This window comes from Aethalodelphis obliquidens, unplaced genomic scaffold, assembly GCF_003676395.1.
Source record: "Aethalodelphis obliquidens isolate GAN/ISIS:26980383/991018 unplaced genomic scaffold, ASM367639v1 scaffold118, whole genome shotgun sequence".
Classification (NCBI taxonomy): domain Eukaryota; kingdom Metazoa; phylum Chordata; class Mammalia; order Artiodactyla; family Delphinidae; genus Aethalodelphis; species Aethalodelphis obliquidens.
In genome coordinates this window covers 1161309-1174268 of record NW_020838062.1, presented here as the reverse complement: position 1 = coordinate 1174268, position 12960 = coordinate 1161309, and positions in this window count along the sequence as shown.

The window sequence follows — 12960 nt, the reverse complement described above, 5'->3', positions numbered from 1 at the left end:
CAAAGCCCTTCAGCATCTTAGCTAATGAGGACCTGCAGTAGGAAGCTTGGCCGCAGCCTTGCCACTCCCATGGGACTGCATCACTTTTTTCTTGAGCTGGGCTTCCTCTTACCTGGGAAGGCTGGTGGAACAGACTGGGCGAGTCCTGAATTTTTAGTGATGCATGAACTACAGAAGTTTTGGATGTGGAGGATTCAGAGAGTGTTTTCTGTGTTTCTTGGAGGAATGACTCCTGAAAGAGTTGTAAGATCAAGGCATATTCGGAGGGCAGGATTTATCACAAGCGTCCTCCTCGTTGGCATCCCCACACCTCAGACACACAAAAGCTATCCTCAAAAGTCACTTTGCCAATTCCAAGTCCCCTCTTTGCTTCTTGACTCAACTCTTCCCCCTCCTTCTGTTTCAGTGCTGCTCATGGTGACTCCGGTGGTAGCCGTTTCACTTTTGGATTGTGTCCCTGCAACTGGATTGTAAGTTCCCTAAGAGCGTGAACATTTTGGAGGAGGTGACAGATTTTAGAAGGATCCCTCGGAAGATGTAGTCAGCCAACTAGTCAGTAAGTGTTTATTGAGCACCTACTACGTGCCTGCATTGTTCTCGGTGCTTGGGAAACAGCAGTGAAGAAAACAAACAAGTTCTTTCTTCACAGAGCTCATATTCTAGCACAGCAGTTCCCAACTTTTTGTCAGCAGGGACCGGTTTCGTGGAAGACAGTTTTTCCATGGACCGGGGTAGGGGGGATGGTTTGGGGATGAGTCAAGCACATTACATTTATTGTGCACTTTATTTCTATTATTATCACATTGTAATAGATAATGAAATAATTATATAACTCACCATAATGCAGAATCAGTGGGAGCCCTGAGCGTATTTTCACTTGCCACTCACTGACAGTGTTTTGATATGAGTCTGCAAGCAATTGATTTATGATGGTCTCTGTGCAGTCAAGCCCCTCTGCTAATGATAATGTGTATTTGCAGCCGCTCCCCAGAGCTAGCATCACTGCCTCAGCTTCACCTCGGATCATCAGGCATTAGATTCTCATGAGGAGGGTGCAACCTAGATCCCTCACACGCGCAGTTCACAGTAGGCTTCGTGCTTCTATGAGAATCTAACGCGGCTGCTGATCTGACTTGAGACGGAGCTCAGGCAGGAATGCGAATGATGGGGAGAGGCTGTAAATACAGATGAAACTTCACTCTCTCACCCACCACTCACCTCTTGCTGTGTGACCCGGTTCCTAACAGGTCATGGACTGCAAAGACCCCCATCACTCTCAGTGTCCTTACTCTGTTTTATATCTTCTTCCTGGCAGGTATCACTGCCCAACATTGTCTTATATACATATTATGCTTATTGTCTGTTTGTCCTGCTAGAACAGGAGTCCCCAACCCCCAGGCCATGGACCTGTACCAGCTGTAAATAAAGATGAAGCTTCAGTCGCTTGCTCACTCGCTTGCCCACCGCTCGTCTCCTGCTGTGTGGCTATGAGCCAAGCCATGTCCCAGGCAAAGGGAACAGTGAGGGAAGAATAGCAAGTACAAAGGCCCTGAGACAGAAATATGTTAGTACAGTTCTGTCACCTTGCTAATGAAAAAATTAAGGGCAAAAGAGGGAAAATGTCTTTTCCAAGGCCACATGTCACAGAGGGAGTGAATGAATGAGAGATCCTAACACCCATGGATGACCACGGTAAATATTTTTATGTATTTTCTTCCAGATACATAAATATATGCACATGTGTATGTACGGGTGGATGGGTGTATGTAACCACACACGTCATTTTTTCATTAATTTCTATTTTGCAAACGTTTTTTCCCACTTAAACATATTCAGGGACAATTTCCAATGTCCATAACCATTGATCTACATTGTGATTTTTTTCAACATAGTGCTTGTACCAATTTTCAAATTGTCTTTTTGTTTACTGAAATATAATTTACTTACAGTAAAATTCATCCTTTTAAAGTGTACATTTCTATGCATTTTTATAAATGTATACAGTCATGTAATTATCACCATAATCAAGAGAGTGAATTTTTCCATTATCCCAAATAGTCCTCTCATGGCCCTTTGTAGTTAAATTGCCTTCTCCCACCTCCGGATCAGATCCCTGGCAACCAATGATGTGGTTTCTATCCCAGCAGTTTTCATTTTTCCAGAATATCATATAAATGGAATAACAGAGTACACAGAATTTTGGTCTAGCTTAGTTCACTTAGAACAGTGTTCTCTGTGATCCATTCACATTGTTATATATCAAGAATTATTTTTATTGCTAATTAGTATTCCATTGTATGGCTGTACCTCAATTTGTTTATCCATTCACTGGTTGAGGGACACTTGGGTTGCTTCCAGCTTTTAGTAATCATGAATAAAGCTATCATGAATATTCATGTACAGCTTTCTTTAATGGGCATGTCTTTATTTCTCTTGATTATATACTTAAGAGTGGGATTGCTGGGTTTATGGTAAAGGTATGTTTAACTTTATAAGAAACTGTTGTCCAAAATGTCTGTACCGTTTTGTATTCCCACCACCAAACCATGAGAAGTCTAGTTGCCCCACATGGTCATTTCTTTTTTAAATTTTAGCCACTCTGTTAGGTATGTAATGATATCTCATTGTTGTTTTAATTTGCTTTTTCTCTAATGACTAATGATGTCGAGCATGTTTTCATGTGCGTATTTGCCATTCTTTGGTGAAGTGTCAGTTCAAGTTTTGCCCATTTTCTAATTAGGCTGTCTGCTCACTGCTGAGCTATTTTAATTTCTTAGGGCTGCTGTAGCAAATTGCTACACACTTAATGGCTCAAAACAACAGAAATAAATTCTTTTTAATTTTTTTAAATTTTATCAATAATTTTTATTGAAGTCTAGTTGATTTACAATGTTGTGTTTATTTCTGCTGTACAGCAAAGTGAATCAGTTATACATATATATACATTCTTTTTTAAAATATTCTTTTCCATTATGGTTTTATCATAGGATATTGGATATAGTTCTCTGTGCTATACAGTAGGACCTTGTCGTTTATCCATCCTATATATAAAAGCTTACAACAACAGAAATAAATTTTCATATCGTTCTGGAAGCCAGAAGTCCAAACTGAGTCTTCTGGAGTGTCAATCAAAGTGTCAATCAAAGTATCAGCAGGGTGAGTTCCTTCTGAAGGCTCTGGGGGGGAATCCATTCCTTGCCTCTCCCAGCTTCTGGTAGCTGCCTGTATTCCATGGCTTGTGGCTACAACACTCCATTCTCTACCTCCCCGGACACATTGTGTTCTCCTTTTCTGTAGTCAAACTTCCTCCTGCCTCTCTCTTACTAGGACACTTGTGATTACATTTAGGGCCCATCCAGATAATCCAGGGAAATCTCTCCATCTCAAGGCCCTTAATTTAGTCACATCTGCAAAGTTCTTTTTTGTCATATGAATGTCATTTGACATTCATAGATTCCAGGAGTTAGGCCCTGGATAACTTTGGGGGACATTATTCAGCCTACCACATGAGCTTAGAGAGTTCTTCATGATTTTGATTCACTGTCCTCTATCAGATATGTGCTTTGCAAATATCTTCTCCCTATCTGTGGCTTGTCTTTTCACCTTCTCAACGTTATCTCTCGAAGAGCACAATTTTTAAAACTTTATTTTGATGAAGTCCAATTTATAAATTATATCAGTTTTTTTCTATTGTGGTTTGTATTTTGTGTGTCCTATCTAAATGATCTTTGCATAAGCCAAGGTTACAAAGATTTTCTCCTATATTTACTTCCAGATATTTTATAGTTTTGGGTTTTACATTTAAGACTATAAGAATTTTGGGTTAATTTTTGTAGGTGGTGCAAGATATGGGTCCAAGTTCATTACTTTGCACGTGGATGGCCGATTATTGTTCCAGCACCACTTGTGCTGGTTTTTACCTTTGTACCTTGTCAAAAACCAGTTGACTGTATCTAGTTATTTCTGAACTCTGTTGCATTCAGTTGATTTGTGTCAGTCCTCTCACCAGTACTACATTGTCTTGCTTACCATTGCTTTATAGTAAGTCTTAAAATTTGATGGTGTGAATACTCCAATTTGGTTCTTCTTTTTTTAAATTGATACTTCTGTTATTTTTTATTGTATTTGTCTTCTATTTTACAGAAATACAATTGACTTTTTGTATATTGGCTTTATATCCTGTTCTAGAAGCTTTTTTGTAGATTCCTTGGGATCTTCTACATAGACAATCGTGTTGCCTGTGAATATAGACAGCTTTATTTTTTCCATTCCAATCTGAAGGCTTCTATACATTTTCCCTGACTTATTGCATTGACTAAGACCTCAGGTATGATGTTGAATAGGAGTGATGAGAGTGAACATCCTTATCGGGCTCCCAATCTTCGAGGGGAAGCATTCAGTCTTTTATAATTAATTATAATGTTAGGAGCATCTTGTTGTTGTTATTGTTTGTTTGTTTGTTTTGTAAATGCCCTTTTCAAGAAGAGAAAGTTCCCTTTTATTTCTGATTTGCTGAGAGTTTTATTATGAATGAATGTGTGATCACGTGATTTCGCTTCTTTAGACTCTTAATATGATGCATAACACTGATTTGTTTTTGAATGTTGAGACAACTTTGCATTGCCAGAATAAACATCACTTAGTTTCTTTACATATTACTTGATCAATTTGCTAATATTTTGTTGAGCATTTTTTGCCCTGTGTTCATGAGGAATATTGGGTTTTAGTTTAGGGTTGTTTTTTTTTTTAACATACTGTTTTGTCTGGATTTGGTGTCAGGGTAATGCTGGCTGGCATTATAAAATAATTTAAGAAGTATCCCCTCATTTTCTATTTTCTCAGAGAGTTCTTGTAGAATTGGTATTACATATCCCTTAAACTTTTGATAAAAGTTGAAAATGAATTCATGTGGCTTTAATTTGTGGGAAGATTTTCAAGTCAGAATTCCATTCAATTCATTTTAATAGATTCTGATTATCTGTTTCTTTTTGAGTAAATGTTGGTAGTTTGTGTCTTTCAAGGAATATGTCTATTTCATCTAAGTAGTGAAATTTATGGGCATAGTGTATTACTTATAGTCCTTATTATGCTGTTAATGTCTGTAGTATATTGTCATTTTTCTAGTTGCCTGATATTACATTATATAAAGTATCAAAATTTATTTCACCATTCTGTTATTGTTGAACTTTTAGGTTACTTTTGTTTTTTCACCGTTATGAGTATGATCAACACATATGTATATACAGCTTTGTAAGGATGTCTGACTTCTTTAGTTAAGTCCTAGAAAGGACTTTAGGTAAGTCCAGAGTTTATTTTGTACCTATTGCTCCATAAAAATTACCCCCAAACTCAGTGGTCTAAAGCAACAAACATTCTGTCTCCTCATTTCACTTCACATATATATAAGGTTCTCACTACCTGCCAGGTATTGTTTTACACTTTATATGCATTAGCTCATTTAAAGCTTACCATAACCCTGTGTTAGCCACGTTTTACACACAAGGCCACTGAAGCACCGAGAGGTTAAGTTACTTGCCAAGGTCATGGCAGCATTTGGTGACAAAGTCAGAATTTGAACCCAGGCAGTCTTCTCCTTAACCATTTTGCTATACTGCTGATTGTTAATCACTATATAAAAGTTTGTGTTTCTAATTTAATTGACTTAAAATATTTATTACATATTTATTAGCTATATGAACAGAAGCTCTTACTAGTAGTATATTTTAAATTATTAGTCTTTTCCCTTATGGTTTGTACTTTTGTGTCTTGCTTAAGAAATATTTCCCTACTCCAAGGTTATAAAGATTTCATTTTGTATTACTTTCTAAAACTTCTATAGCTTTGTCTTTCATTTTAGTGTTCTTTAAAGCTCTTACTTTGAGGTAATTTTAGACTCATAAAAATTGAAAAAAATAGTACAGAGAGTTCCTGTACTCTTCACTCAGCTTCCTCAAATGTTAATAGTTGTCTAACCATAGCACAATTATTAAAACGGGGAAATTGACAGTGGTATGATATTATTATCTGAACTACAGACCTTATTAAATTTCACTACTTTTCACATGCAGGCTTTTTCATTTTGGTGTATAGTTCTATGAAATTTGACCCCATGTATAGATGTGTTTAACCACCATCACAGTCAGTGTACTACCTCCAACTACCCTCCCCTCACCCCAACCCCCAGCAACCATTGACATGATCTCCATCACTCTAGTTTTGTCCTTTCAAAAATGTTATATAAGCAGAATCATACAGTATGTAATCTTTTAAGACTAGCTTCTTTTTCACTCAGCGTAATGCTCTTGCGCTCCATCCAAGTTGTTGTGTGTGTCAATAGTTTGTTTCTTTTTATTGCTGAGTAGTGTCCCATTGTATGGATGTACCACATTTTCTTTTTCCATTCACCTACTGAGTGACATTTATGTTGCTTCCAAATTTTCACTATGACAAAAGAAAAGCTACTATGAACATTCATGTCTAGGTTTATGTGTGAACATGAAGCTTCATTTCTCTGGGATGAATATACAAGAGTGGGATTGTTGGTCATATGGTAAAACTTTATAAGAAACTGCAATGAGTGAGTGATCCAGTTTCTCCATATTCTTACCAGCATTTAGTGTTATCTCAAAATTTTATTTACTTTTTATTTATGATTTTTATTTTAGCCACCTGATGGCTATGTACTGATGTTTCATTGTGATTTTGATTTGTGTTTTCCTAATGACTAATGATGTTGAACAACTTTTCATGTGCTTATTTACCAGCTATATTTCCTCTGCAGTGAAGTGTCAGTTTAACTCTCTTTGCCCAATTGAATTGTTCACTTTGTTTTGTTTTGTTTTGTTTTGTTTTTTAAATGCCAAGTTCAGAGAGTGTTTTATATTTTCTGGATACAAGTACTTTGTCAGATTTGTGATTTGCAAATATTTTCGCCTAGTCTATAGCTTGTCTTTTTATTCTCTTAACAGTGTCTTTCACAGAGCAAACATTTTAAATTTTGAAGTCCAATTTATCAACTCTTTAATGGTTACGTTTTTGGTGAAGTAGAGCAGGTTTTATCAGGAGGGTTCTGTCCTGCAGAGCTGCCCTCTTCCCATTCCTGAAGAGGACTGGCCAGAAGGAATAGGCTTTTCTTAGGACTGCTTTTGTCTGCATTTCTGGGTTGTGGCCTTTTCTAGCACCTAAGCTATGAGGCAAAACAAACAAGCAAACATCTAGAGAACTCACTGCTCGGCCATCCCTTGAATCCTGAGACCCCTAGTCAGTCCTCCCTCCATTCTTTACCTCTCAGTCTTCTGATACTTATCCCTAATGTCCATGGCAATTAGTGGGAGGAGTAGGGTGGACTGCATTTAATCCATCTTTTCTGGACCTGGAGACGCACATTTAAGTCTTTAATTCCCAGGGAATTTATTTATTTATTTATTTATTTATTTTGCGGTACGCAGACCTCTCACTGTTGTGGCCTCTCCAGTTGTGGAGCACAGGCTCCGGATGCGCAGGCCCAGCGGCCACGGCTCACGGGCCCAGCCGCTCGGCGGCATGTGGGATCTTCCCGGACCGGGGCACGAACCCATGTCCCCTGCATTGGCAGGCGGACTCCCAACCATTGCGCCACCAGGGAAGCCCGTAGGGAATTTATTTTTGTGTGTGGTGAATGGTAGGGATCCAATTTCATTTTTTCAGAATCAGTTGTTTTGTGACCATTTTTGCAAATAGTCCACTTTCTGCACCCCAATGATCTATAAAGATGGCTCTGATATCTGGTAAGATCATGTCCCTCACCTCGTTCCCTTCTTCAGAATTGCCTCGCTTTTTTTCAATTTTTATATAAACATAGTTGATTTACAATGTTGTTTTAGTTTCAGGTATATAGCAAAGTGATTCAGTTATACATATATACATATATATATATATATATATATATATATAATTTTTCAGATTCTTTTCCATTATAGGTTATTACAAGATACTGAGTAGAGTTCCCTGTGCTATACAGTAGGTCCTTGTTGATTATCTATTTTATATATAGTAGTGTGTATATCTGTTAATCCCAAACTCCTAATTTATCCCTCCCCCGCTTTCTCCTTTGGTAACCATATGTTTGTTTTCTATGTCTGTGAGTCTAGTTCTGTTTTGTAAATAAGTTCATTTATATCATGTTTTTAGATTCCACATATAACTGATATCATGTGATATTTGTCTTTCTCTGTCTGACTTACTTCACTTAGTATGACCATCTCTAAGTCCACCCATGTTGCTGCATTATTTCATCCTTTCTTATGGCAGAGTTAGATTCCATTTTATATATATATATATATATATATATATATATATGAGAAACATCCTATTTATATATATATAAAACATCTTTATCCATTTATCTGTCGATGGACATTTAGGTTGCTTCCATGTCCTGGCTATTGTAAATAGTGCTGCTATGAACATTGGGGTGCTTGTATCTTTTTGAATTATAGTCTTCTCCAGATATATGCCCAGGAGTGGGATTGCTGGGTCATAGGGTAGTTCTATTTTTAGTTTTTTGAGGAACCTCCATACTGTCCTCCATAGTGGCTGTACCAATTTACATTCCCACTGACAGTGTAGAAGGGTTCCCCTTTCTCCACACCCTCTCCAGCAAGAAATGCCTTGGTTTTTCTTGGCCATCTGTTCTCTCATCTAAAGTTTTGAATCTGCTTGTCAAATACCACAAGAAAAATACGTTGAAATTTTTATTAGAAATGTATTGAATCTGCAGGTTAACTTGGAAGAGAATGGTCATCTTTGCATTGTTGAGATTTCCAAACCATGGACACAGTATATCTCTTAATGTATTTAGGCCTTCCTTAATACCCTTGCATATCTCTTGTCAAATTTATTCTTATTTACTTTAAATTTTTGATGCTAGGAAACTCTGAATAGTTTGGAAAATTGGAAGATTATTGGCACCAATGAAAGATTTCACCAAAGTGACTGGGCACAGACTAGATACGCAAAAAGCCAAAGCTTGCTTATAATGTGGCAATAATTAATTTGAACACATAATAGAAAAAAGCTCCTATTCACAAATGTAATATAAAATATACAAAATATCCAGGAACAAACCTAACCTGAGAAATATATTTGTCAGTAAACATTTGCAACAAACATTTTGGACCAAGGGATAATCCCCTTAACCTAAAACATTATCACTAGTCAACAAGAAAAATACTGATTCTTCCAGGAGGAAAGTGGGTAAAAGATTTCAATACCATGTGCCCACAAGAAATTACATAAATGAATAGCAAACATAAAAAATATCCAACCTCACTTGCAAAGAAAGAGATTAAAAACAATGATATATTTTTTCACCCATAAGTCTGGTAAACATTTCATTGGGTCTTCACAGTGTGAGGAGGGAAGGAAAACATCTGTCTCCTATGCTGCTGATGGGAGTATAAATGTGCATGTTTCTGTAGGACACTTGGCCACATACATCGAACAGTTCTACTTCTAGACATTACTTCTAGGGAAGTCATCAGATTGGCATGCCTCACTTTCTTTATCTGCAAAACGGGGGTGATAGTGCCTTCCTCGTAGACTTGTTCTGAGCATTAATGAGACCATGCCCTTAGGGCTGCTAACCTGTATGATTCTTTGGGGAAATTCATAAAAGGTGTCCACACTCTGGGCATGAACTGTGTCTTTTCCACGCAGATGTCCAGGATACTGTGCCTGCCGAGTAAAGAGTGGGCTTGACGTAAGCACCTACTTTGTCCCCTGGCTGGCACCTTTGTTCCGTACACCTATATGATGACCCTAATGTCGTTTTTAGCAAAATGCCTAGCATTTAATGACCATGACATACCATCTATCACTATGTTCGAGGACGTTCAACTCAGTGATATTATAATGGTGAAAAAGTGACAACAAAATAAGTGTCCAACAACATGGGAATAGTTACATTAATTTGGCTCATTAATATAATGGAGCTGTTTTAATTCACATTTTTGAAGAATGTTGAATAATATTGGGAAATTCTCAATAAATATTAAAATATCAAGATCCAAGCTGGGTAATGAGTGATCCAAATTTGTAAAAATCCCAGTAAATTTATTTCTTTTTTATTTATTTACTTATTTATTTATACCAAAATGTTTACAATGGTTTACACTGGTTGGGAGGGTTAGGGCTGACTTTTGTTTCATATTTTACCCTTGCTCATGGTTTTACAACTTGTCTGGGATGTGTGGGAAAAGTCATTTAAGAGACCTGTTCCCTGCCCGCCCCGCCTTCCCTGTCCGGCTGATGCTCCGCGAGGGCCCCGTCCGGTCTGGGGGAGCGGGGCGGCGGCTGCTTTGTTAACTGGCTGCGAACCCTCCTTAACCTCACCCAGTCTAAGGCCGACCGGGCCGCTCCGCACATTCCCACATCAGGAAGAGCGCTGTGCTTTTCGACAAGTCCCGGGACTACCAACTGCTAGAGAAGCAGAAGTGAAGCCTCAGAGTCCGCCCGGCGTGGGAACCGGCTCCGGAAGGCGGCGAGGGGCGGGGCCACTCTGCAGGGCCCCTCCTCCCCTCTGGGTTCTTCCCAGGCCATAAAAAGGAAGAAAAACTAAATGGTAACCCAACTCTGCGAAGTGTACCGAGGAAAACGTGGACAGAATCCGTTCATGCAACAACAATCCCGTCCCAAGTCTCTATGAACAAAAGCAGGATACGCTTACTAGGATATAAGGGGAGACAGGTTTGGGGAAAATCAGATGAATGGACTGGGGCAGCTGCCCAGGAATGGTGGACCGAATCAAGGAGCAATTTCCCAACCATCGGTGCGTGGGCAGGAATAATGGTCCACCTCAAATAAGAGGATTCAAAACAGAAGCAGCTTCTTTATGGATTCATCAGAATAAAAAAGGTCTAGCCAGCAGGTAGAAGAACAAGGAGACTTGGAGGGAGAGGACATTCTGGAATCAGACCAGGTGGGTTCAGATCACCTCAAACTTGCTAGCTGTGTTCCTTGGGCAAGACACTTGACCTCTCTGTGCCTCTGCATTCTCATCTGTGAAATGAGCAGAATAATAGAGCCTACCAACTCCTGGAGTTGATATGAGAGTGGTCCGCACTCCTGCTCATGGTAAAGTGCTCGCACCGGCTCTGTCCTGGGGTATGGGGGCCCATCAGCGGGGTTGGCTTGCACTGGGGCAAAGTGCCCTCTTCCCCTGCTCTACCACCACCCATGGCCAGTTCCCAGGGCCTCGATCCCAGTGCTTCCCACTGGAAACCAAGCCCGGCTTTCTCATCTCACCTCTGAATCTGCTGAGAGGCAGACTCCTGGGTGAGGTAGAAAACCCAACGGTCTGGAGAGCCAAGCCCTGGGTTCCAGGTCCAGCCCTGCCACACTCTTCTCTTGATGTTGCTTTGGCAGTAATAGCTGCAATCTGCGTATCGCCCAAATGAGGCTAATCATCTTGCCCTTCATCCCTCATAGGGCTGCTGTAAGGATCAAATGACATAACGGAAGGGAAATAATTTTGTAAAGGAGGGATGATTAGTCTACTAAACGCCCAGGGAATATTTTCGCATAATAATGGCCTCAATTTTGTATTCAAAGGGTGTGCTTTTCTGTATAATCTTTTCCAGAGTACTTATCTGATTCTGAAGCACTGTAATACCTAGTCACATGGATTTGCAATCATTTGCAATTGGTCACCTCTCTTTTTTAATTGAAAAAGGCTGTTTTTTTTTTTTTTTCAGAACCGGAGCTTTGTTGCATTCAGCCTGTATTTCTACCCTAAATCTTTCTGTCCTTGAAATTATCCTGTGTAGGGGATTTCATTTCTTGCCCTATCTCGTCTTCCACCAGAAACCCGTTCAGTAAAACAAATGGCGGATCTAATCCACATCTGCAGCAGGACACTAATCCCCACCCGTTGGGGACACTAATCCCCAGTGGACCCCACAGGTAACGCTGATGCTCCTGCCTAGGTTGCCATAGGGATGAAGCAAGGTAATGGGTACAGGAGTGCCAGGCAGTGAGTGGAAAGTCAAGAACAAGAGAATGTGGTCAGTGCAGCTACTCAACCTGGGTGCAGCGCTCTGTACACTTTCTCTAATTTGATCAAGTTGTCTTTGGGCCAGTATTTCAGTTTTGTCCTTTATGTTATGAATTTTAATGGTCATCTCCTTTAAACAAATTACTATGGACAGCTTCCTTTGAAGATATATTTCTTTAGTGAAATCCTGGAGCCAACGGTGTAAGCTTTCTTTGTGGGCCCCTACTTTTCCCAAAGGGTCCCTTACTTTTACTGGGAATTATGTCTGACGTCTTTCCCGTGTAAGTCAAGTGGATTTGCTATTATGAAACAGGAAGGGGGGCCACTCCCAGGGACCACCTGAGTGACCACCTGAGTGGCACAGATTCCTTGGGTTGGACTTTTCCAATAATCTGCACTTCCCGGGACAAACATACAGCCCCGAGCTATTTGGGCCTCTCTCCACAACAGAAGTGATGGCACGTGTTGGGACAGGAACTGCTTCCGGGCTATTCATTTTCTGGGCGGGGTTGTCACAGCACAGAGCCTGTCCCCAAGCCGCCGCTTTTCTGCTAGGAATCATCTTGCAACTGTTTCAACAAGCTTTCTAGTGTTTTAAATGAAACGACTGTGTGGGATTCTGGCTTGACAGTAAGCAAACAAATGGAACACTGCTCATTTTTTACAGAACTTGGTGTCTCAAATCTCAGGCATGTTGAATGGTGACACCTGTTTGATGTAGCGACTTAGATATTGAGTTTAAGAAACAGAGAGCTTAATCAGAGCAGGAACTGCTCGGGGTGTTCTACACCCATGAGGCACCCACTGTAACCTTCACTGATGAGAGGGGAGTGCCTGCCCCACCCACCAGCGAGCCCAGCCATACTTGGGCAATAATGACGACTTATGAGGAAGCGTGAGGATCAGAGTGGGGAAGTCATCAGTGCTAC